At 39.2% G+C, this 22,064-nt stretch overlaps 1 non-coding gene across 1 annotated transcript; it reads left to right on the top strand.

The window, feature by feature from the left end:
• The first annotated feature begins 427 nt into the window (after positions 1 to 427).
• LOC112425649 (small nucleolar RNA U3) lies at positions 428 to 641 on the top strand. Its single transcript, XR_003016767.2, has one exon. It is a non-coding gene; the product is annotated as a small nucleolar RNA U3 (small nucleolar RNA).
• Positions 642 to 22,064: the final 21,423 nt, after the last annotated feature.

Here is a 22,064-nt window from a genome sequence, read left to right as displayed (position 1 = left end):
CTGTCTTAATTTAAGAAGCTGGGCCTCCTCTAAACCACCTCTTGGCACTTCCAGCAAGCTTTTCATCATCCAGCCCCAGCCCATCTCCCCAGCTGTCCCTGCTGGTGCTCTCCACCCATACTCCACTATCCACCATGACAGCATACACACCATTTCCTGCACGCACAATGTACTCTGCATTTTTTTGTTCATGTCGTTCCTTCATACCAAATGCCTTTCCTTCTTTCTCCAGCTATCAAAATTTTCAACTTTCAAGACCCAGTTCAGATTCTAGCTCTACCCTATAATTAACCTAGATCCCTTCTCAAATAGAATGAATCGCTTTCTTCCATAATATTAACCAAAATTATCCTTTCTAATCTTCCCAATATCCCTGCAAAGTATTATTAAGTATTTGCAGATCAGAAAAGGTTCTTTTCTAGTCAGAAAGACTATACTCTCAGGAATCATTTCTATAGTTTTTTACTAGAGAAATTTCTCTGAATGTGTAGAGCACCGGTAACCAAGAGGAGGAGCTGTGTTCTCCTCTCAGCATGAAGTGAGCCCTTGGTGTTCCTTCTCTGCAACTGCCATTTGCCATTGATGATCGTTCTTCTCTTCCTCTGAGAGAGTAAGAGGGTACAGGATGCAGTCTGAGTGATTCCCGTTTTAAAAAAGAAAAAGAAAAGTCTCTTGGATATTGTGTAATTAACCCATACACCTAGTGACTGATAGGAGCAGAATTTGAACTCATAACATCCCAGTGGCCATGTTCTTTCCAGCGCACTAAGTTTTCCTTCATGCCTTGGCTTCCCATGACAGAAACTGCACTCTATATATATTCTCTTATGACATCTTCAACTAGCCCCGTGAATATATGTTATCATCTTTAGATTGGAACTAAGAAAACAAAGCCTTGGAAAGGTGAAGTAGCTTGCCTAATGTCACTTAGTTAGCAAACAGTAGGGATGGTTCCAACCTATGTTTGTCTGACTGTAGATCCCATATTCTTTGTTTTGCCATGCAAGTGGATCTATTCTTCTCATTACTTGTTACTTTCACTTCACTTTAGCTTTAGTCATTTTGCCTTGGCTTAAATAGCAACTTCAATACCTCTTTCCTTCAATGCTCTGTGAGGTAACTGAAGACAAGAAAATATGTTTCACTCAATTCTCTGGTAGCCAGTACCTACATATCAAAAGTATGTTTATAAATGTTAAATTGAACCCTATAGGAAGAATGATTGCAAAGAAATGTCGATTCACAGTGCTGTCTCCATCTCTAGAGCTTTTGTACCTATTGGCTTGCCAACACTACATTCAAAAAATATGGACAGGAAACTGAGAAAGGTGGAAGAGACCACCACCTCTTGCTATCTCCTAAAAGATAATTTTTAATAAGCTGCAGGCTACCCTTGAAAACTGTCTATCATAAGCAAGAGTGCTGGCAACATCTCCTGAAAGATGACAGAGGTCCAGGTGGCCATCCAGATGCTGGAACATGCCTGAGGACATGGGGGGATGTTTAAAATAATTGATAATTTTGAAAATAGAAAACAGTTTATTATATAAGGATATAAAGAATAAAATATTTTGTATAACTATACAGTGTGTTTGTATTTTGAATTAAGTATTATTACAAAAGGGTCAAAAAGTTAAGAAAATTTAAAAGTTCATAAAGTTAAAAAGTTACAATAATCTAAGGTTAATTTATTATTGAAGAAAGAAAAATATTTTTATAAAGTTAGTGTAGTTCAAGGCACAGTGTTTATAAAGTATATAGTAATGTACAGTAATGTCTTGGGCCTTCTGAGAATGTATCTGATCACTAAGTGACATGATTTTAGTAAATTCCTTGCAGATGTTGACTAAGTCAAAGATCTTGAGATGAGAAAATTCTCCTGGGTTATCTGGATGGGGCCTAAATGCCATCATATGTATCCTGATAAGGGAGAGGCAGAGGGATATTTGACACAGAAGAGGAAGCAATGTAACCACAGGGCCCAAGACTGGAGGAAAGTGGCCACAAGCCAAGGAATGCTGGGAGCCACCAGGAGATGGAAGAGGCAAAGAACCTATGCTCCTCTAGAGCCTTTGGAGGGAGTATGGCCCTGCTGACTCTGGTTTCAGCCCAGTGATACTGATTTCAGACTTCCAATTTGTGGTAATTTGTTAGAGCAGCTATCAAGAATTAATACACTAGTAAGAACTTTAGTGCAAGGAGATAGAAGTGAATGACACAAACGACAAGTAATAATTTAGGCACAGTACTCAGCACCTCTCCAGTCCTAAACAGCTCAAAACCTTGGCTACCACATTCCAGGGAAACCAGGCTATCCCCCACCACCAAGAACCCATGCTTCTTTGGACATTCTATCAGTTCAGATGGAGGATGATTATTTCTAAAATGACCACTCCACTATCCACCAAAGTCCTGCAAAAAATAACTCTGTGTGGCTTTCCAGCCAGTTAAACCCACCACAATCACGGGCTTCTCTTTATTATTAAATGTAAGTTCTAATGGATGCTATCCTCACCTTCATTCTCATCCCTGTACCTCCTTGGATTTTATCTCCTTAGTCCTGAACTCCCACTGGTTCCAAACCTTCCACCAGGCCATTCAGGAATGCTACCCAATTTAAAGCACCTTGCTATATCTTCAATCTTTTCCCCAGGGCTTTACTGCTCTCACTCCATCTGGGTTTTGCCTATCACATTGAGAACCCCAAGCCATCCATCCCTTCTATGGATCAATCCCTCCTCTCTTCACTTCCTTGCCCACACGGTCCAGATTCCACAGCTCATTACTTCAGCCGCTCCTTTGCCAATATCTTCAACTCCCTTACTCCATCTGTCCTCCTGTTGCAACTGCCTGGCAAAATCCCACACCCAAACCAATGTAAACATCTGGCCTTCCTCATCTCTACCTGGGCTTCTGGCATCCCTCGTCTCTACCTAAGCTTCTGAGCAGTGGTGAAGAAAATCAAAATATCCATCAAAACTCTAGCTAATCATGGTCTCTGGCCTTACCTGGATCCTTAAGACAGTCTTTGCATTTTTCTAGTTAGCTTTCTCGGCAGTGGCTATATCAAACCTTCTCCACTCTTACCAAAGCCCCTATGACTTCTTTACACTCTCAGCCTTGTGCATTTATTTATTCATTCATTGTTTCTTTCAACAAATATTGGTTGGGTGTCAACCATGTGCCAGACACTGCACTAAGCATAAGCAAAACACAGTGAAAAGACAGACATTGCCGCTGCTCTAACAGGACTTAACAAGCTACCAGAAAATACTCTCTCAGCAGACCACCTTTCTGTGAGAGGGGACACAGAAGCTATCTGAGGATTATTTCCACCTTCCTGTCCCCAGACTCATGTCATTACACCTTCCTTCTATCCTCCTTTTTTGTACAAAGAAAATCATGTTTCTCTTGTCAACAACCAGTCTCTTGGCCAATGCTCCAAGGTCCCTCACATCCCCACTCCCTGAACTCCTTGTTCTCTAAGTTATCCCTCTATCTTGAATTGCTGCCCTTTCTTTCTCTTTCCAATGTCTTTTCACCACCAGTGTTTAAAAGGCCTTAGGTCTTTTCCATCTAAAAATATATATATAATTACTCTCCCAAGCTGCTGTCTTATTTTTCTCCTATTTACAGGTGAACTCCTTTAAAGAGTTGTCTGCATCCCTATTCTCTGCTTCTTGCTTCCCAGTCCCCCAAACACCCACTATAATTTGGCATATGCTCCGCTCCCAGGCTCCATCTTTCCTGACATCTGTATAGGATTTGACACTGTTGATTACTCCCCACTTTTTGAAACACTACTCCTTTAGTTTCCATAACACTACACTCTTCTGGTTTGTCTTCTGTCTCTCTGTGATAAGCAGAATTCTAAATATGTCCTCTCAAAATTCTCATCGCCCAATTATTCAATTAAACACTAATCTAGTTTTTGCTGTGAGGAGACTTTACAGATGGAGCTCTGGTTACTAATCAGCTGACCTTTCAATAGGGAGAGTGACCTGGATTATTCAAGTGGGACCAATGTAACCACATCTGCCCTGAAAAGCGGAAGAGGAAGGCAGAAGAGTCGGTCAGAGAGATGTGGCAATAGAGAGTCAAAATGTGAAAAGGACTGTGCTGCCATTGCCAGCTTTGAAGGGAGTCATGAGCCAAGGAGTGTGAGTAGCCTCTAGAAGCTGAGGACATCTTCCATTCAGCAAGGAACTTTGCCAATAACCTGAGAGCGCCTGGAAATGGATGCTCCCTGCTGGGACTTCCAGCAAGGACTGCAGCTCTGCTAACTCTTTGATTTCAGCCTGCTGAAACTCTAAGCTAAGAACAAACTAAAAACCAGCTGAGTCATGCTGTGCCTAGACTCCTGACCTACAGAACTGAGATAACAAACGGATATTATTTTTAAATGATGAATTTGTGTTCATTTGTTATGGCCACTTTCAAAAACTAATACATTCTCTATCTGCTCCCTCTCTGCCTCTTTGTAGACCTCTCTTCCTCTATCTGTCCCTTAAACATCATTTTCCATTCTACTAATTCTCACTGAGTAATATTATTAGCTCTATGCTTCCATTTCTATCTATATGCTACTAAATCCATAAGCCATAACTCTTTATCAGATATCTTTGCTGAGTTCCAAACCAATAAATCCAGCTGTCCAATAGATGTCTCCATCCATATGACTCAGAGGCACCTAAAACTCAACATATCTAAACTTGAACTCATTATCTACCCCTATAGCTGCTCTTACTCCTGAGACCTCTATGGTGTAATAGTTATCCAGCTGCCAAAGTCTAAACCAGAGCCTCATCCTGGCTTCTTCCTCTTCTTCGATGCTAAATCAAATCCCCACATACTATCCATTCCAACTCCTAATTTCCTCTAATCCTTCTACTTCCCTCAATTTCTGCAGCACAAGTCACCATCATCTCTCATCCACGCTACTGCAAAAGCTCCTTACTGGTCTCCTTCTCTCCAGTGGTACATCCTCCAGTTCATTCTCCCAGCTGCAGTCAAAATATCACTCCTGAGATAAAAAATCACTCTCCTTGAGGGGAATAGAATAGAGTAATATGACTAGAGACCACGTTACCTTTCTGAAGAGTGAAGCCAAGAAAATCATCCATAACTAGGGCAAAAAGATTAAAAAAAAAAAAAGATGAAGGAAAAAGTAAGAGACGTGGAGGATTACTTCATGAGGCCCAGTATCACCTATGATTTTTCAAATGTGGGACTGGGAAGTAATTTTTAACATAAGAAAATATTCCAAAGTTCTAGAAAGGAATTTCCAAGTGCCCTAGACTATTAACAAAAAAAGACCCATGCTCAGGCATATCCTAATAAAATTTCTCATCAGATGCCTAAACACCAGGGAGAAATATATTGAATCTACTAACAGAAAACAATTTTAAATCTAGAATCCCATTTTCATCCAAACTGACTAATAGAAGGCAAAAAGAAAATATTTTCAAATATACATAAAACCCACCTCTCTAAACGAATTGTCTACGGCGTAAACTATGCCAGTATTTTAATTAGCCTCATACAATTCTAGAAAGTCAAGTCACCTCTGACAGATTAGAGCAAAATTAAAAATGTTATTTTACCATGACTTGTAAGCAAAGAAACCAGGATCACTTATAGTTAAATCTAAATAAGTTCGTGCATGTTTTGCAGCTGACTAGATTTTAGAATTTTGCTATCTCTGGGATAGATTATACTTTGATTCTTTGAATCACAATGGGATGAATTTCAGAACACCAAAAGACAGGCTGATCAAAGGGTTTCACCACCCTTTATTCACTATCACATGCAATGCTTAAATAATATTTAGATATTGCCCATATTGATTTCAGCCCTCTGCCCAAACATTGGAAACACCAATTATGTAAAGAGTCCCAGGATCCAGAGCTGGGGTTGCTGGCATAGTGCTTAAGGGTAGAGTATACAAAGAATGCCAGGAGTCTGATGCCAAGCCCTGCAGGGAACTTTCAGGTTATAATTCCAGCAAGCCAATTATAGACCTGTGGTTAAATTTACTTAAAACCACCACCCAGGGCGAAATCCACTGTGAACTCCAGCCATGGCAAAATTCCATTACAACTTCCTTCTGATACAAAGGCACATAATGAAAGAGCAAGCAATCAAGAGTCCCAAACAAAAGACTTCAAGTGGGACCCCGCAGATAGTTTTTCTCCATTTCCCAGATCTTGCAGGATAGGGTTGTAGAGCCCTTGGACACGCTGCTGAAAAACAATGGTCACCATTAGCATCCACTGTTTATTCCAGGATTTTGTTTTGTTACTGGCTATAAGAATAGTTACACCAAAACCTTTCTATGCTACATTAGTGACACAGTGGAAGCTATTTTAATATTATAAACTCATATGATATTTCAATTTAACTCTAATTTTATCTTTTCTTGTCTGATTTTATGTAATCATTTACTGATTCATTTTTTTCCAAGAGACCACCTTTTCTCCTGTTTTCTGTATAATTGTTCTTAGCAATTTTAATACACTCTTACTATATGTTGTCACCAGGTGTTTAAATTATAATATTCTTCAAAACTTTAAAAATCTTAATTTTTCCACAAAAAAAAAAAAACAACAAATTCACTGAGGCAGAAATAAAACACATTAAAAACTCACAACTCAGTGGCTCATGCCTGTAATCCCAGCACTTTGGGAGGCCTAGGCAGGCGGATCACAAGGTCAGGAGATCGATACCATCTTGGCTAACACGGTGAAACCCCGTCTCTGCTAAACATACAAAAAATTAGCCGGGTGTGGTGTCAGCGCCTGTAGTCCCAGCTACTTGGGAGGCTGAGACAGGAGAATGGCGTGAACCCGGGAGGCGAAGGTTGCAGTGAGCCAAGATCGCGCCACTGCACTCCAGCCTGGGCAATGAGCAAGACTCCATTTCAGAAAAAAAAAAACAAAAACAAAAACAAAAACTCACAACTAGAGAAGGGCACCTCTGAGGTAGGCTGAATAATGGCCCCATAAAGTGTCCACATCCTAGTTACCACAACCTGTGAATATGTTACTCTATGGATAGAAGAACTTTGCAGATGTAATTAAGTTAATGATCTTGAGATGGGGAGAGTATGCTGGATTATCTAGGTAGGATGAACGATGAAATCACAAGTGTTCTTATAAGAGGAAAGCAGAAGAAAATACTACTATGGAAGAAAGGGCAACGTGGCGACAAAAGCAGAGATTGGAATGGCGTGCTTTGAAGGTGAAAAAAGGGTCCACAAGCCAAGGAGTCGGGCAGCCACTAGAAGGGGAAAAAGGCAAAGAAACAGATTCTCCCCTCAGAGCCTTCAAAATAAACTAGACTTGCCAATACCTTGACTTTAGCCCAGTGAGAACTGATTCCATACTTACGACCTTTGGAACTATAGGAGAAAAAAAAAATGTGTTGTTTTACATCACTGAATTTGTGGTAGTTTATCATAGCTTCAGTAGGAAACTAATATAACCACCCACACACACACACACACACACAACCACCTAATTTATTTGGAAATTCAAAAGCGCTTTTCAAAAAAACTAGTTAATTAAAGAGTAATTACAAACTATTTAGAAAGGAAAGGGTGTACTACCTATTGGAGGTTAAGGAATTTGGCCGCTGTAGTAAGAAAAAAAAAAATGTAGAGAGGATTCTGAGAAGACAGCAGAGTAGGAAGCACCAGTAATATGTCCCCTTATCTAGACAAAAAATGCACTGGCAGGATCTGTCTGATTTAACTATTTTCAAACACTGGAGTCTATTAAGGTTTGCAACTTCCAGGGAAAGGCTTGAATGGTAAATTGCATTAATTTTGATCAATTTCAGCTCTTAGCCCAGTAGCAGCTACCCATCCCCCACCCCTCAGCCCCATGGCAGGTGGTTGTGCATGGGTTCCTAGAGCAATCCGCACACAACTTGCAGGAACCAAAGTGAGCAAAAAACATTCTGTCCTCCAGATATCAGAGATCTGTGCTCTGTGCTTTGATTGCTAATTTCTGCTTCTGACCAAAGAGGTGCAAAAAAGTGTTGGCAAGCTCTTCCTTCTCTGCCTGAAATGATGTCCAAGTGATTTATTTATTGATTTATTGATTGATTTATTTGGAGATGGAGTCTCACTCTGTCACCCAGGCTGGAGTGCAGTGGCATGATCTTGGCTCACTGCAACCTCCGCCTCCTGAGTTCAAGCGGTTCTCCCGCCTCAGCCTCCCAAATAACTGGGATTACAGGCACAACAGGTGCCACCACGCCCAACTAATTTTTTTTTGTACTTTTAGTAGAGACAGGGCTTCACTAATGTTGGCCAGGCTGGTCTCAAACTCCTGACCTCGTGACCACCCTGCCTTGGCCTCCCAAAGTGCTGCGATTACAGGCATGAGCCACTGCGCTTGACTCCAAGGAATTTAAAGTGCCCTTTCCACCTTCTTTTTTCTATTTTTTCACTTTTTGGAGCCAGATATTAGACACTGGAATATTTAAAAATAACTGCATATGCAGGGAGAATTAGAAAGTGACCAAACATGCCCAGGGAAAGGCACAGGTTCAGAAAAGACTTGAGAAGATGTTGAGTTTACACTTCAGGCTGATCCTTGGCACAGAGACAACCCATAACAATCAAATCCAAAACAATTAAAAATAACAAAACCCAGCAAACCCTGGGAGAAGGGGAGAATTTGATTTCCAAAGTTACCACATTATTAGATTTAAATGTCTAATTTTTAACAAAAATTCACAAAACTCAAATGAACAGCAAAGAAAGGCCCATTCAAAGGGAGAAAAAAAAAAAAAAAACAGAACTGCCCCTCAACAAGATCTGATGGCAGATCTTCTCATCAAAGACTTTAAAACCACTCTTTTAAAGATGCCCAAAGAACTAAAGGAAGATGTGAAGAAAGTCAAGAAAATGATGTATGAACAAAATGGAAATATCAATAAAGAGAAAAACCTAAAGTGAAATCAAAAAGAAATGCTGGTGCTGAAAAATACAATAACTGAAATGAAGAATTTACTAGAGGGATTTCAAGTCAGATTTGAATAGGCAGAAGAAAGAATCTGCAAAAACTTGAAGATAGGACAATGGACATTATTGAGTCTGAGGAGCTGAAAGAAAAACATTACAAGAAAGTGAACAGAATATAAGACACTTCTGGGATACCATCAAGTGGACCAACACATGCATTGTGGGAATCTCAGTAGAAGAGAAAGACATAAGGACACAGAGAATGTTTGAATAAATAATGGTTGAAAACTTTGAAAATTTGATGAAAGACATGAACATAAATATCCCAGAAGCTCAATAAACTCCAAGTAAAATGAACTCAGAGACCAACACCAAGGTATGATCAAACTTTGAAAAGACAAAAAGAGAGCAGCAGGAGAGCTCCTGAGAGCAGCAAGAGAGAAGCACCTAGTCACATACAAGAAATCCTCAGGAGGATTATCAGCCAATTTCTCATTAGAAATTTTGGAGGATGAAAGGTAATGGGCTAGTATATTCAAAGTGCTAAAATTAAAAAAAAAAAAAAAGCCAACCAAGAATTCTATATCACGAATAGGAACAGCTCCAGTCTCCAACTCCCAGCGTGAGCGACACAGAAAACCAGTGATTTCTGCATTTTCAACTGAGGTACTGGGTTCATCTCACTGGGGAGTGCCGGACGATCGGTGCTGGTCAGCTGCTGCAGCCCGACCAGCGAGAGCTGAAGCAGGGCGAGGCATCGCCTCACCTGGGAAGCGCAAGGGGAAAGGGAATCCCTTTTCCTAGCCAGGGGAACTGAGACACACAACACCTGGAAAATCGGGTAACTCCCACCCCAATACTGCGCTTTAAGCAAACGGGCACGCAGGAGATTATATCCCACACCTGGCCGGGAGGGTCCCACGCCCACAGAGCCTCCCTCATTGCTAGCACAGCAGTCTGCAATCTACCGGCAAGGCAGCAGCGAGGCTGGGGGAGGGGCGCCCGCCATTGCTGAGGCCTAAGTAGGTAAACAAAGCCACTGGGAAGCTCGAACTGGGTGGAGCTCATAGCAGCTCAAGGAAACCTGCCTGTCTCGGTAGACTCCACCTCTGGGGACAGGGCACAGCTAAACAACAACAACAACAACAACAACAACAACAAAAAAGCAGCAGAAACCGCTGCAGACACAAACGACTCTGTCTGACAGCTTTGAAGAGAGCAGTGGATCTCCCAACACGGAGGTTGAGATCTGAGAAGGGACAGACTCCCTGCTCAAGTGGGTCCCTGACCCCTGAGTAGCCTAACTGGGAGACATCCCCCACTAGGGGCAGTCTGACACCCCACACCTCACAGGGTGGAGTACACCCCTGAGAGGAAGCTTCCAAAGCAAGAATCAGACAGGTACACTCGCTGTTCAGAAATATTCTATCTTCTGCAGCCTCTGCTGCTGATACCCAGGCAAACAGGGACTGGAGTGGACCTCAAGCAAACTCCAACAGACCTACAGCTGAGGGTCCTGACTGTTAGAAGGAAAACTATCAAACAGGAAGGACACCTACACCAAAACCCCATCAGTACATCACCATCATCAAAGACCAGAGGCAGATAAAACCAAAAGATGGGGAAAAAGCAGGGCAGAAAAGCTGGAAATTCAACAAATAAGAGCGCATCTCCCCTGGCAAAGGAGCGCAGCTCATCGCCAGCAACGGATCAAAGCTGGACGGAGAATGACTTTGACGAGATGAGAGAAGAAGGCTTCAGTCCATCAAACTTCTCAGAGCTAAAGGAGGAATTACGTACCCAGTGCAAAGAAACTAAAAATCTTGAAAAAAAAGTGGAAGAATTGATGGCTAGAGTAATTAATGCAGAGAAGGTCATAAATGAAATGAAAGAGATGAAAACCATGACACGAGAAATACGTGACAAATGCACAAGCTTCAGTAACCAACTCGATCAACTGGAAGAAAGAGTATCAGCGATTGAGGATCAAATGAATGAAATGAAGTGAGAAGAGAAACCAAAAGAACAAAGAAGAAAAAGAAATGAACAAAGCCTGCAAGAAGTATGGGATTATGTAAAAAGACCAAATCTACGTCTGATTGGGGTGCCTGAAAGTGAGGGGGAAAATGGAACCAAGTTGGAAAACACTCTTCAGGATATCATCCAGGAGAACTTCCCCAACCTAGTAGGGCAGGCCGACATTCAAATCCAGGAAATACAGAGAACGCCACAAAGATATTCCTCGAGAAGAGCAACTCCAAGACGCATAATTGCCAGATTCACCAAAGTTGAAATGAAGGAAAAAATCTTAAGGGCAGCCAGAGAGAAAGGTCGGGTTACCCACAAAGGGAAGCCCATCAGACTAACAGCAGATCTCTCGGCAGAAACTCTACAAGCCAGAAGAGAGTGGGGGCCAATATTCAACATTCTTAAAGAAAAGAATTTTAAACCCAGAATTTCATATCCAGCCAAACTAAGTTTCATAAGTGAAGGAGAAATAAAATCCTTTACAGATAAGCAAATGCTTAGAGATTTTGTCACCACTAGGCCTGCCTTACAAGAGACCCTCAAGGAAGCACTAAACATGGAAAGGAACAACCAGTACCAGCCATTGCAAAAACATGCCAAAATGTAAAGACCATTGAGGCTAGGAAGAAACTGCATCAACTAATGAGCAAAATAACCACTTAATATCATAATGGCAGGATCAAGTTCACACATAACAATATTAACCTGAAATGTAAATGGACTAAATGCTCCAATTAAAAGACACAGACTGGCAAGCTGGATAAAGAGTCAAGACCCATCAGTCTGCTGTATTCAGGAGACCCATCTCACACGCAGAGACATACATAGGCTCAAAATAAAGGGATGGAGGAAGATTTACCAAGCAAATAGAGAACAAAAAAAAGCAGGGGTTGCAATACTAGTCTCTGATAAAACAGACTTTAAACCATCAAAGATCAAAAGAGACAAAGAAGGCCATTACATAATGGTAAAGGGATCAATTCAACAGGAAAAGCTAACTATCCTAAATATATATGCACCCAATACAGGAGCACCCAGATTCATAAAGCAAGTCCTTAGAGACTTACAAAGAGACTTAGACTCCCATACAATAATAATGGGAGACTTCAACACTCCACTGTCAACATTAGACAGATCAACGAGACAGAAAGTTAACAAGGATATCCAGGTATTGAACTCATCTCTGCAGCAAGCAGACCTAATAGACATCTATAGAACTCTCCACTCCAAATCAACAGAATATACATTCTTCTCAGCACCACATCATACTTACTCCAAAATTGACCATGTAATTGGAAGTAAAGCACTCCTCAGCAAATGTACAAGAACAGAAATTATAACAAACTGTCTCTCAGACCACAGTGCAATCAAACTAGAACTCAGGACTAAGAAACTCAATCAAAACCGCTCAACTACATGGAAACTGAACAACCTGCTCCTGAATGACTACTGGGTACATAACGAAATGAAGGCAGAAATAAAGATGTTCTTTGAAACCAATGAGAACAAAGATACAACATACCAGAATCTCTGGGACACATTTAAAGCAGTGTGTAGAGGGAAATTTATAGCACTAAATGCCCACAAGAGAAAGCAGGAAAGATCTAAAATTGACACTCTAACATCGCAATTAAAAGAACTAGAGAAGCAAGAGCAAACACATTCGAAAGCTAGCAGAAGGCAAGAAATAACTAAGATCAGAGCAGAACTGAAGGAGATAGAGACACAAAAAACCCTCCAAAAAATCAATGAATCCAGGAGTTGGTTTTTTGAAAAGATCAACAAAATTGACAGACCGCTAGCAAGACTAATAAAGAAGAAAAGAGAGAAGAATCAAATAGACGCAATAGAAAATGATAAAGGGGATATCACCACCGACCCCACAGAAATACAAACTACCATCAGAGAATACTATAAACACCTCTACGCAAATAAACTGGAAAATCTAAAAGAAATGGATAATTTCCTGGACACTTACACTCTTCCAAGACTAAACCAGGAAGAAGTTGAATCCCTGAATAGACCAATAGCAGGCTCTGAAATTGAGGCAATAATTAATACCCTACCAACCAAAAAAAGTCCAGGACCAGATGGATTCACAGCTGAATTCTACCAGAGGTACAAGGAGGAGTTGGTACCATTCCTTCTGAAAATATTCCAATCAATAGAAAAAGAGGGAATCCTCCCTAACTCATTTTATGAGGCCAACATCATCCTGATACCAAAGCCTGGCAGAGACACAACAAAAAAAAGAGAATTTTAGACCAATATCCCTGATGAACATCGATGCAAAAATCCTCAATAAAATACTGGCAAACCGGATTCAGCAACACATCAAAAAGCTTATCCACCATGATCAAGTGGGCTTCATCCCTGGGATGCAAGACTGGTTCAACATTCGCAAATCAATAAACATAATCCAGCATATAAACAGAACCAAAGACAAGAACCACATGATTATCTCAATAGATGCAGAAAAGGCTTTTGACAAAATTCAACAGCCCTTCATGCTAAAAACGCTCAATAAATTCGGTATTGATGGAATGTACCTCAAAATCATAAGAGCTATTTATGACAAACCCACAGCCAATATCATACTGAATGGGCAAAAACTGGAAAAATTCCCTTTGAAAACTGGCACAAGACAGGGATGCCCTCTCTCACCACTCCTATTCAACATAGTGTTGGAAGTTCTGCTAGGGCAATCAGGCAAGAGAAAGAAATCAAGGGTATTCAGTTAGGAAAAGAAGAAGTCAAATTGTCCCTCTTTGCAGATGACATGATTGTATATTTAGAAAACCCCATTGTCTCAGCCCAAAATCTCCTTAAGCTGATAAGCAACTTCAGCAAAGTCTCAGGATACAAAATTAAGGTGCAAAAATCACAAGCATTCTTATACACCAGTAACAGACAAACACAGAGCCAAATCAGGAATGAACTTCCATTCACAATTGCTTCAAAGAGAATAAAATACCTAGGAATCCAACTTACAAGGGATGTAAAGGACCTCTTCAAGGAGAACTACAAACCACTGCTCAGTGAAATAAAAGAGGACACAAACAAACGGAAGAACATACCATGCTCATGGATAGGAAGAATCAATATCGTGAAAATGGCCATACTGCCCAAGGTAATTTATAGATTCAATGCCATCCCCATCAAGCTACCAATGAGTTTCTTCACAGAATTGGAAAAAACTGCTTTAAAATTCATATGGAACCAAAAAAGAGCCCGCATCTCCAAGACAATCCTAAGTCAAAAGAACAAAGCTGGAGGCATCACGCTACCTGACTTCAAACTATACTACAAGGCTACAGTAACCAAAACAGCATGGTACTGGTACCAAAACAGAGATATAGACCAATGGAACAGAACAGAGGCCTCAGAAATAATACCACACATCTACAGCCATCTGATCTTTGACAAACCTGAGAGAAACAAGAAATGGGGAAAGGATTCCCTATTTAATAAATGGTGCTGGGAAAATTGGCTAGCCATAAGTAGAAAGCTGAAACTGGATCCTTTCCTTACTCCTTATACGAAAATTAATTCAAGATGGATTAGAGACTTAAATGTTAGACCTAATACCATAAAAATCCTAGAGGAAAACCTAGGTAGTACCATTCAGGACATAGGCATGGGCAAAGACTTCATGTCTAAAACACCAAAAGCAACAGCAGCAAAAGCCAAAATTGACAAATGGGATCTCATTAAACTAAAGAGCTTCTGCACAGCAAAAGAAACTACCATCAGAGTGAACAGGCAACCTACAGAATGGGAGAAAATTTTTGCAATCTACTCATCTGACAAAGGGCTAATATCCAGAACCTACAAAGAACTCAAACAAATTTACAAGAAAAAAACAAACAACCCCATCAAAAAGTGGGCAAAGGAGATGAACAGACATTTCTCAAAAGAAGACATTCATACAGCCAACAGACACATGAAAAAATGCTCATCATCACTGGCCATCAGAGAAATGCAAATCAAAACCACAATGAGATACCATCTCACACCAGTTAGAATGGCGATCATTAAAAAGTCAGGAAACAACAGGTGCTGGAGAGGATGTGGAGAAATAGGAACACTTTTACACTGTTGGTGGGATTGTAAACTAGTTCAACCATTATGGAAAACAGTATGGCGATTCCTCCAGGATCTAGAACTAGATGTACCATATGACCCAGCCATCCCATTACTGGGTATATACCCAAAGGATTATAAATTATGCTGCTATAAAGACACATGCACACGTATGTTTATTGCGGCACTATTCACAATAGCAAAGACTTGGAACCAACCCAAATGTCCATCAGTGACAGATTGGATTAAGAAAATGTGGCACATATACACCATGGAATACTATGCAGCCATAAAAAAGGATGAGTTTGTTTCCTTTGTAGGGACATGGATGCAGCTGGAAACCATCATTCTTAGCAAACTATCACAAGAACAGAAAACCAAACACCGCATGTTCTCACTCATAGGTGGGAACTGAACAATGAGATCACTTGGACTCAGGAAGGGGAACATCACACACCGGGGCCTATCATGGGGAGCGGGGAGGGGCGAGAGATTGCATTGGGAGTTATACCTGATGTAAATGACGAGTTGATAGGTGCTGACGAGTTGATGGGTGCAGCACACCAACATGGCACAAGTATACATATGTAACAAACCTGCACGTTATGCACATGTACCCTAGAACTTAAAGTATAATAATAATAAATAATAAAAAAATTTAAAAAAATAAAAAAAATAAAAAAAAAGAATTCTATATCAGGCATAACTGTTCTTCGAAAACGAGGGAGAAATTAAGACATTCCCAGATAAACAGAAGTTATGGGAGTTTATTACCACTACAACTTCCCTAAAAGAAAATCATGAGGGAGTCCTGCAAGGTGAAATAAAAGGACACTAGACAGTAACTTGAAGCCATATGAAGAAATAAAGATCTTAATAAAGGTAAAAAATAGTTGGACAATTATAAAAGCTAGTATTTTGTAATAATAGTTTTTACTTTCTACAAAAGTGTAACTATACCTTTTGTTTTCTACCTGATTTGTGACTAATACATTTTCTAAAAGATTAGTCTTAAAGCCAGTATAATAATAACTTTGATTTGTAACTTCACATTTTGCTTTCTCCATGATTTAAGAGACTAATAGTTTATTTCTTGGGGCACACAATGTATAAAGATATAAGTTTGTGGTCTCAACAAATGAAAGGACTGTAAAGCAACGGAACAAAGTCTTTGTATGTTATTGAAGTTAAGCTGGAATGAGTTCAAAGTAGAGTGTTACAACTTTTTTTTCTTTGAGATAGAGTCTCACTCTGTTACCCAGGCTGGAGTGCAATGACACAATCTCAGGTCACTATAGCCGACACCTCCCAGTTCAAACAATTCTTGTGCCTTAGCCTCCAAAGTAGCTGGGACCGCCAACGTGTGCCACTGCACCTGGATAATTTTTGTATTTTTAGTAGAGATGGGGTTTTGCCATGTTGGCCAGGCTGGTCTCAAACTCCTGGTCTCAAGTGATCTGCCTGTGTTGCCCTCCCAAAGTGCTGGGACTACAGACCCAGCCAAGAGTGTTATAACTTTATAATGTTAAATGTAATACCCATGTTAACCACAAAATAGTTACAGAATATACACAAAAAGAAACAAGAGAAAAATTTAAATATTTTAACTACAAAAAACTGACAAAACACAAGAGACAATAAGGAAGAATATAAGGGATTAAAAAGCTAAAAGACATATACAAAACAAATAGTAAAATGACAAAGATGTCTCCTTATCAATAATTACTTTAAATGTAAGTGGGACTTAGTGCGTTACTTCACGCCCGTAATCCTACTATTTTGGGAGGCCGAGGTGGGCAGATCACTTGACATCAGGGGTTCAATACCAGCCTGGCCAATGTGGTGAAACCTCATCTCTACTAAAAATACAAAAGAAATTAGCCAGGAGTGGTGCTGCATGCCTGTAATTCCAGCTACTTGGGAGGCTGAGGCAGGGGAATTGCTTGAACCCAGGAGGCAGAGGTTTCAGTGAGCCAAGATTGTGCCACTGCCCTCCTGCCTGGGTGACAGAATGAGTGAGGCTCCATTTCAAAATAAAAAAAGTAAATTGATTACATTTTCCAATCAAAGGACAGAGATTGCAGAATGTATTAAACCATATGACCCAGCTATATGCCATCTATGAAAGACTCACATTAAATCTAAAGACACAGATTGAAAGTAAAACGATGGAAAAAGATAATCAATGCACATAGTAACCAAAAGAGATCATGGGTGGCTATACTAATATCAGGCATAACAGATTTTAAGTCAAAAAAGTTTATGAGAGACAAAGAAAAACATTATGTATTAATTAAAGAATATATTATATATAATAATTATAAACAATAATATATAATAATTATAAACATTTACACATATAATGACACACCATCAAAATACACAAAGCAAAAACTAATAGAAATTAAGGGAGAAATCAACAGTTGTTTAAAAATAATTGAAACCTCAATACTCCCCTCTCAATGGATAGAACAACCAGACAGAAGATTAGTAAGTAAATAGAGGACTTACACAACACAGATGTAAACAGATGTAGATGTAAACCAACTACATCTAACAAGCATGTACAGAACACTTTACCCAAGAACAACAGGACAACAGGATATACATTCTCCTCAAGTGCACACAGGACTTTTTAAGGATAAACTATACGTTAGGCCACAGATTAAATCTCAATTAATTTTAAAACGTAGACATCATACGAAGTTTATTTTTTTACCACAATGGATGGAGTTAGAAATCAATAACAAGTAAAACTGGAAAATTTGCAAAATTGTGCAAATTAAACAACACACTCTTAAACAACTAATGAATCAAAGAAGAAGTCATGTAGGAAATTAGAAAATATTCAGAGATGAAAGAAAACAAAAATTAAAAACAAAAAAGCAAACAAACAGAAAAAAAAAACCACACCAAAATTTATAGGATATGGGGAAAGCAAGCCGTGCTCAGGGAAAACTCAAACAAATCAGCAAGAAAAACAAACAAAAATCCCATTAAAAAGTCGGCTAAGCCCAGGGCCAGCCACATCGTCATGGTAATTGTGGCCTTACCCCATCCATGTCATCCACGTCACATCAGGATATGCAGTCTTCCTTGTCCTCTGCTAGTGGAGTTTGCCTGGGAAAACGTCCACTGAATACTGAAATTGTTGCATGCCTGTGGATTCCTTACAACAAATGAGGAACGTGGTGTTTCGCACCTCTGGTGGGTAGAAAGAAACTGCAGTCTGCTTTGAGGAGGCAAGAAGGCAAAGCCAGGGCAGAGCCTTGCTGCGGGAAGCATTCGGTTAAAAAGCGGGTTTAGACACCTAGGAGGGCTGAGGGAGAAGATTTGACCAGCACTATCTTTGCTTCAAGTTTTAGGATGTCTGAACTTTCTGCTTTCATGTTTTCAGCCATCTTTTTTTTTTAATGGCACAACCTACATCTTGCTTTTAAAAGAAGCAGCCTCAAGCTAAACTTCTTAAACTCTGATGCCCTGGGGATGAGAACAACAAGTTTGGTTCCTGTGCCATGTAATTTGATGTTTCATTCCGCTGCCTCCATCACAGAACAGAATTGCTTTCCAGAAAGGCAGTTAACTGGAAACAACAGAGGCTCCCAGCGGTGGGAGGGCTGCTCAACAATGCCTCCTATCTCGCCCAACACCCTTTTTTTCCTCTGAGGTGCCCAAGGATTATGGCTTTCATGTCTAAGTGTGGGGACAGAGCAGGGAGAGGCAGAGCCTGGGCCCAGAGAGGAAGGCCTGGTCTGAATCTGGAATAATTAATGCCACCCAAAGAAAAGGTCCTGTTAGGTCCAGTGTTGTCTTAGATCTAATGTTGCTGCTATTTACAAAACACTGATCATCCAAAAGCTCAAATCTGTTCCTCCTTGAATGAACCTATAGATGCATGACCTCCACCGTACTTCCACATCACTATTTATGTCTTTGTAGGAAAATGTGCACATGCTCCATGCACTATGGGGAAGGGCGTTTTTAAATTAATAAAGTGTGTTACCAACAGTCATATAAAAAAAAAAAAAAGTGGGCTAAGGACATTGAATAGACAGTTCTCAAAAGAAGATACACAAATGACCAACAAGCACATGGAAAAATGTTCAACATCACTAATTATCTGGGAAATGCAAATCAAAACCACAATGCAATGCCACCTCACTCCTTCAAAAATGGCCATAATCAAAAAATCAAAAAATAATAGATGTTGGTGTGGATGTGGTGAAAAGGGAACACTTTTACATTCTTGGTGGGAATGTAAACTGGTACAACCACTATGGAAAACTATGGAGATTCCTTAAAGAACTAAAAGTAGATCTACCATTTGATTCAGCAATCCCACTACTGGGTTTCTACCCAGAGGAAAATAAGTCATTATACAAAAAAGATACTTGCACATGTATGTTTATAGCAGCACAATTTGCAATTGCAAAAATATGGAACCAGCCCAAATGTCCATCAATGAGTGGATAAAGCAAATGTGATAAATGTGTATATATATGTATATATACACATATACATACACACACACACACACACACAATGGAATACTACTCAGCCATAAAAAGGAACAAAATAATGGCATTTGTAGCAACCGGGTTGGAACTGGAGACCGTTATTCTAAATGAAGTAACTCAGGAATGGAAAACCAAACATCATATGTTCTCATTCATATGTGGGAGCTCAGCTATGAGGATGCAAAGGCATAAGAATAATACATTGGACTTTGGGGACTCAGGGAAAATAGTGGGTGTAGCAAGGGTTAAAAGACTACACACTGGGTACAGTTTACACTACTGGGGTGATGGGTACACCAAAACCTCAGGAGTCTCCACTAAAGAACTTATTCACATAATCAAACACCCCCTGTTCCCCAAAAACCTATTGAAATTTAAAAGAAAAAAACTCCCCAAAAAAGAAAAGCCCTGGACCTTATGGCTTCATGGGTGAATTCTATCAAATATTTGTAGAGAATTATTACCAATCCTTCTCAAACTTTTCCAAAAAGTTGTCGAGGAAAGAACACTTTCTAACTCACTCTATGAGGTCAGCATTACCCTGATACCAAAGCCAAACAAAGACATCACAAGAAAAAAAGAAAACTGCAGGTCAATATCCTTGATGAACCCAGATACAAAAATCCTCAACAAAATACTAGCAAACCAAATCTGACAGCACATTAAAAGGATAGTACACCATCACCGAGTAGGATTTATTCCTGGAATTTGAGGATGGTTCAACATACAAAAATCAATCAGTGTAACACATCACATTAACAGAAGGTAAAAATTTACATAATCACCTCAATTGATACTGAAAAGGCATTAGACGAAATTGAACACCTTCTCATAATAAGAACAATTAGCAAACTAGGAAAAGAAGGAAACTACCTCACTAATAAAACCATATATGAAAAACTCACAAGGAAGATTATACTTAACAGTGAAATACTGAAAGCTTTTTCTTTAAGATGAAGAACAAGGCAACAATGCCCACTTTCACCACTTCTGTTCGGTTTAGAACCAGAAGTTCTAGGCAGAGCAATTAGTCTAGTAAAAGAAATAAAAGACAACCAAATTATAAAGGAAGAAGTAGAATTATCTCTGTTCACATATGATTTGATCTTATGTAGAAAGCCCTAAATATTTCACACACAAAAACTGTTAGAACTAGTAAATTAATTTAGCAAAGTAGCAGGATGCAAAGCCAACACACACAAATCAGTTGCATTTCTATATAGCAACAATGAACAATCTGAGAGGAAATTTAAAAAGCAATTTTATTTACAATAGCATCAAAAAGAATAAAATGCTTAGAAATTAACTTGACCAAGGAAATGAAAGACTTGTACAATGAAAACTATTAAAAAATTGCTAAAGAAATTTTAAAAGACAAAGTAAATGAAAACACATCTCCAATCCATGTTCATGGATTGGAAGACTTAATATTGTTAAGATGTCAATACTACTCAAAGCAATCTACAAATTCAATGCAATCCTTATTAAAATTCCAATGATGTCTTCAACGGGAATAGAAAACCCCATCCTAATATCCATATAGAGTCTCAAACAACCCTGAATAGCCAAAACAATCTTGAAAAGGAATAACAAAGCTGGATGGCTCACATCTCCCAATTTCAAAACTTATTACAAAGCCACAGTAATCAAAACACTGTGATACTGGCATAAAGACAGACATATAGATGAATAGAATAAAATAGAGCCCAGAAATAAGCCCTCATGAATATAGGGTGCCAAGGGTATCAAGATCATTCAATGGTTAAAAGACAATTTTTTCAACAAATGATACTGGGAAAATTGCATATCCACATGCAAAAGAATGAAGTTAGACCCTTACTTAACACCATATACAAAAAATAGCTTAAAATGGATCAAAGACCTAAATGTAAAATCTAAAATAATAAAACTCTTAGAAGAAAACATAGGACAAATCTTCATGACAGATCTGGCAATGATTTCTTGGACATGACATCAAAGGCACAAGCAACAAAAGAAAACAATAAATTGAACTTCATGAAAATTTTTAAAATGTATGCATCATAATACCTTTTAAAATATGAGAAATATTTTGTACAACTTCACATTAATAAATGTGAAAGTTCACATGAATTGTATGCTTTTCTATGAATGTGTATGACTTACGAAGAAGTAGGAAAAACTTAATGAACCCATAATCACTTAATAAATTGTTTAGATTGTCAGAGCGTTATCCTGAAAATTATAGTAAGCTCAGATAATTTTAATGACAAGTTCTGCTAAGCGCACAAGCTCTGTGTTATTTAAAGTAATACAGAGCATAGCAGGGTGGAATAGGTGAGCTGTTCATCTCATTATGTGAGGCTGGCATACCCTTGACACCAAGATGAAAAAAATAATAAAGAAAGAAAACTATGAACCTCACTTAGGAAAATAAATGTAAAAGTCATACAATAACAGCAAATAGAATATGGTAGCAAATGTTT

The sequence above is a fragment of the Macaca nemestrina genome, chromosome 8 (genome assembly GCF_043159975.1).
Source record: "Macaca nemestrina isolate mMacNem1 chromosome 8, mMacNem.hap1, whole genome shotgun sequence".
Lineage (NCBI taxonomy): Eukaryota > Metazoa > Chordata > Mammalia > Primates > Cercopithecidae > Macaca > Macaca nemestrina.
This window is presented reverse-complemented; position numbering and strand designations above follow the sequence as displayed.